The following is a 5542-nucleotide window of genomic DNA, read 5'->3' as shown; positions in this document are numbered from 1 at the left end:
CACGTTCAAGAAAAAGATCATCCAACAATGCAGAAAGCTTCCAACCACCAGTGACCTTGAAGAACTTCTCCTGGCAGCTGATACTCCTGAGGATGGCACTGGAGTGGATGATGACATGAGTAAGGATGACTTTCCACATTATGTAGGATTCAGTTATTGTGTGAGCTTCACTTACTGATGTACACATAATTTAAATTGCATAATCACTAGATTTTGATGGCCAATTCAACATCAAATTTCTCTCATCACAGGTTGGGACAGTGACCTCTCATCGATTTTGCTGCTGCTACACCTGATTCCCCCCTCTGCCTTGGGTCGGAAGAGACCAGGGAAGGTGTCTGCCTCCCAAGCAGAGAAGCATCTTGTGGTCTTCAAGAAGGTTTGTATTTGTTGCAAATTTTATTTTATATTTTACTCAAGGTTGTGTCACTGGGAGAGTTTCAGTTTTAGGGTGATATCACCCTGGGAAAATGCTGTTTTCCCATATGAAAGCTGTTTTTTGTGTAGCATTGCAGCTATGAAATTGTAATTGTACTGTGTATTCCCCCTCCTGACTCCCCCCACAGACGGGAACCAACATCCAAGAACATCTTGATGCCATCACGACGAGCACACAACCCTATCTCCTGGCTGTAGGACGGAGGAAGAAAGTAGCCCACCAGTTCTTCATCATCCTTGACAAAAATGCCATCGCTTGCAGGTCAACCTCCTCTCTTGGTGCTTTTGACGAACTGTTTAAGGCACATTACGTGTTTGCCACAACATACAACCCCATGCTGTGCAACATGTTTATGTTCATCCAGACCACTGTGTACAATATAGATGTAGGTAAAGTGAAAGAAAGTCCTCGTGTGGCAGAAATTCGGGCTAGGTTGCTTCACTAGTATTTGAACAAATCTGTTTGACAGAGTTAAGTTGCACAAATGCACTTGTTCGGCATATACGAGTAGTTAGTTCATGGTTACTTGGATGGAAAAACTCTGTCTTAAATGTACTCTGTCAACTTCGACCTGTCTAATGTAATGGGATGTACATCATGTGATGTTTCTGTGACACTAACAAAAGTTAACAGTGGATGTTAAAAATGTGCTTTAGTTCAATAAAGTAAAGTTAAATGCATTTCTGTGGTAATTTCATTTTATTCAATTGAACATTTAACTCTACAAAAGTGTAAAAATAGCACTTCACATTTATCTATGCAGAGTTGTTTTTTCACAGCTAAAGAGTAAATTATCAACACAGTAGTGTGTCAGATTAACACTCACTGGAGTTATATGAGCCTCCAGTGTAAACCCTCAATAACTCAATGCAGTGTTGAAAAGCATGAAATTCCGAGTTATTTTGTCACCACTGTGGAGTAACTTATTAACTCTGATTAGAATCATATTTACTCTTATCAGAGTTATTTGACTAGGAGTGTTAAGTTTTATTAACACTGTACAGTGTTAGTCAGTGTTAAATTTAACTCTAGAGTTAAATTGTACTCTGAAAATGGAACACTATCGAAAGAGTTAAATTGACACCAATTCCGATAAGGACCAAATAGACTCGGACACTGTTAAATTTAACTCTTAAGTGTTGATTTAACACTGCAAAATTTACTGTGTAGATTAATGATAAAAAAGAAATAAAATTACATTTAGTAAAATAATAAGACAAATATAAAATTGGCAGAGATACCGAAAGCTAATGGTATGAATAAAAACCAAACAATATTGAATTTTAGCTGCAGCTATTTTCTGGTGTTGAAGGTCAGAGAGAAAAGATCAGTTTCAATCTGGACTTAAACTGACTGAGAGCTTAACAGTAGTGATGGGTAAATGAGGCGTCATGAGGCGTTTCGACTCATAGCAACACTGTATTGATACTGTGTCGATACTATGTCACTCAATACTGACACCTGCTGGACATTAAAAATTCCTACAGGCAACGTAGTGATTTGATGACCAAGTCTATACAATAAGATTTAAGTCTTTGTATTTTATTGAATATTATATGTTGTATTATGTCATATCTTCAGTTACATTTAAAATATATTTGATATACAGTCAATAAAAAATGTGAACATGTACCATAAAGTGAAAATTTAAGTGAATGTGTTTGGAATGAGGATGCTTGTGGACTGTTTTTTTTTTCCCCACACATTTTTGTTTTAAAAAAAAGTTTTTACAACATTTCTGAAATTTAGCCTGTTATGCTTCTTTGACAAAACTTCTCCTGTTGTAGAAAAAATGAAGTAAACACACTACATTTACAGCGAACCCTTGTTTTTCTTAGGGGTTGCATTCCGAAAATAACCCGTGATAGGCGAAATTCGTGAAGTAGTTATAGAGGAATTTAAAGGTGCTCTACTCATGAAATGAGTTCCTTTCTGACTTCTAGGTCAGATTGATCCAGTACATTTCTTTTCAGTCAAAACGTATCTTAATGTGAATCAACCAACAACATGACTTTTAACTATTAGTATAATTATATTCCTCTATAGTTACCTTCATTTTTACAGTTACTACACAGCTTAAATAAATACTCTACATTGAAACCAAAGAACAAACAGGACAGCGGATGTGGGTGTACATCAATTGGGCCTTAATGTGATCTGTAGTCATGTCATTAAAGCGTCTCCTCCAAACTGCTTTGCGAGATCCACAGGTGGATCTACGGCAGAGCGATGGATCTCATCAAATGAGCCTCCGGTCGGGTATTGCGCTGCCTCTAGCCACAGTTTTTTTTTTTTTTAACAGGAGACATCAAAAGTTTCAGTTTCCATCTCCTGAGTGGCCAATCTGTATTAAACACCGTAACGTTATTGGCACTCAGGTAGCGCGGAGACTGTTTTTACCAATCATATGGTCAATTAGGACGAAGAAGACTGTGGAAAAAAAAAAAAAACTGCACAAAAATATCTGCGAAGCAGCGATACCGTGAAAAGTGAACCGCGTTATAGCCAGGGATCACTGTATATGAAATAATTTATAAAAAGCAACTGAGTAATTTGTATAATGGCTGTATCTGAGTTTATTCTAGGTGTATCTGAGACTTCAGATCTCATGCCTGGCCTCAAAATGCCTCAGCATTGAAAAGGTGAGTTTATTTAAATAAGACAGCTTAGTTAAACAAATGCGACACTTAACCTGCAGAACATAATATGAAAGTAAACTAAAAGTCAGTTTCAGCTGAATTTGGGTTCAGATAGATCAAGTAGAAACTGACAAGAACCGGATGAAATGACAAAAATGAAAACAAATTCATTTTCCAGTATAAGATCAAAATGGTCCCACACTGCGGAAACATTTCCTTTGAAGCTGCTCCATAGTTGACGCTGTAAAAGATCAATAATTTGTTTGGCAAATGCTTTTGACAGATTCGCTTCCTTATAAACACAGTTTGGCATCCAGTGTCATTTCGAAACAGTTCCTGTATCGGTCACGTGACTTGCTGAAACCAATACGCGCACCGACACGAGTGTTGGTCTGTGGGCTTGATACATGCGCCGACGCGTCGGTGTTGCTGGACCCATCACTACTTAACAGAGGGAGATGATCTGCAGAGAAAGATCTGTTCTCCCTAGTTTTTGGCCTAGCTTTAGACAATGAAAGCTGGCCAGTTGGCTCTGGGTGGGCTGTTGGGCTGCTGCTGCTCACTTTAGTAAGAAGCTCCTATAGAATTTTAAACACTTAAAAACAATCAATAAGACCTTAAATTTGATCCTAAAAATGTAAAACTGGGCATTCACACCTCCTTGTTTTGGTCAGCAGACAGGCTGCATCATTTTGTTTGCTCTGCAGTCACTGCAGGGAGCTCTGCTCCAACCCAAGTACAAAGAGTTACAATAATCTAAACGTGATGTAATGAATATCTGGATAGCGGTCTCAAAATCAGGCAGAGGAAGATAACATTTTACCTTAGCGAGGATCCTCAGCTGAAAGAAACTGGCTTTAATAATTGCACTTCTATGCTTATCAAATTTAAACATAGGATCAACAATCACACCCAGATTTTTCATGACTGGACGACAAAAGAAAGACAGGGGACCAACCACACTGTCATGTCCAAGAAGGGGACTACATTGACCAAACACTAAAATCTCAGTTTTTTCCTAATTTAGTTTTAGAAAATTTGCTCTTAGCCAAGCCTGTACATCCTGAAGACAATTCTGTAACATATGTACAGCAGACTGGATGTAATTTGTAGTTACAAGTAGATAGACTTGAATGTTGTCAGTAAAACAATGAAAAGAGACTGTGTTTTTTAAAAATACAACCCAAAGGTAGGAGAAACAAGAAGAACAGGCGCCAATATCAACCTGGGGAACCAGAGGAGACACAGAAGAAGAATGCTGTCCTAGATTTACAGAAAAACTCCTGTTTGACAAAAAGGACAGGAACCAATTTAGTGCTGAACCTTGAATGCCTACAAGTGACTCCAGACGGGTCAAAAGAATGCTGTGATCCACAGTGTCAAAAGCAACAGACAGATTTAAAAGTAAAATAACTGCTGATTTACCCTCATCAACAGTTAAAAGATCATTTAAAACTTTTAAAAGGGCAGTTTCAGTGCTGTGTTCCAATTTAAAACCAGACTGACATCTTCTGTTTGTATTTTTAAAGGTTATAGAAGGCACTTATTGTTTTTCTTCTCATCCTGATTTACCTTTTGGAGACATTTTGGGATTAATGTACACCGTGAGTTTGGTGAAACGTTTGCTAAACAATACACTGTTTCACAGTTTTCATATGCAATAGATGATGTTGGTTATGCTGGATCTTATTATGTTTATCTGTTAAGCTGAAAACTGACACTGAAGGCTTCCTGACAAAATAGCATCATGTGATGTCTACTGAGTGAGAACAGACTGCCAAAATGATTATACTGCCATTCTCAACATGCTTTGTCTGTCTGATTACCATATACTGTACAACTGCCAAAAGATTTTGGCATCCTGTGAATGGCTTTGTGGTAATTACCGATGTACTCAGGAAACATACCTAAGTGAATCAAAATTTAAATGACATGACAATTCGAAAGTCGTAGTCCAGCTTTGGTGCAATGTTCTATCCCTGCAATTATACATTCATAATGCACACTTAGTGCATCTAAAACCACTTTATGTGGTCTATGTGGTTTGGAAATTAACTAAACCAAGTTTGCAAATTAAACTCTTCTCCTCTCTCAAAGTTTCTCATTGAGGCATTAAAAATAGAATCTTTGAAACATGAGGCAAAAGTGCCTTAAATAATTTAATGAAATGTTTTTATTCATGTTGTGCTTGTGGTTTTAGAGATCCAGTGGCAGATGCCAAAATTCTCCACTCATGTATTCAACATTCTTAAAGGGACAGTATTATACGTTTTCCAGACTCATAGTACAATTTCATGGCCTAATCAAGTAACTGTTGCCTTCAATTGTTATAAAAATATGATATGTCATATCAAATATGACCTAAAACAAATTTTATTTCTGATTTTACACCTTGAAATTGGGCCTCTGTCTGTTTAAAAACTTGCTAAAAATACTCCAGGAATGTATTTGATGAGGAAATAAC

General features: G+C 37.3%; 1 long non-coding RNA gene across 1 annotated transcript; it reads left to right on the top strand.

Annotated features, from left to right (window-relative positions):
* The first annotated feature begins 257 nt into the window (after positions 1-257).
* LOC148158203 (uncharacterized) lies at positions 258-1119 on the top strand. The gene is made up of 2 exons (XR_015763851.1): positions 258-379; positions 567-1119. It is a non-coding gene; the product is annotated as an uncharacterized LOC148158203 (long non-coding RNA).
* The last annotated feature ends 4423 nt before the right edge of the window (positions 1120-5542 follow it).

This window comes from Poecilia mexicana, unplaced genomic scaffold (genome assembly GCF_051168715.1).
Source record: "Poecilia mexicana isolate PSO_F unplaced genomic scaffold, ASM5116871v1 scaffold_7, whole genome shotgun sequence".
Lineage (NCBI taxonomy): Eukaryota > Metazoa > Chordata > Actinopteri > Cyprinodontiformes > Poeciliidae > Poecilia > Poecilia mexicana.
This window is presented reverse-complemented; position numbering and strand designations above follow the sequence as displayed.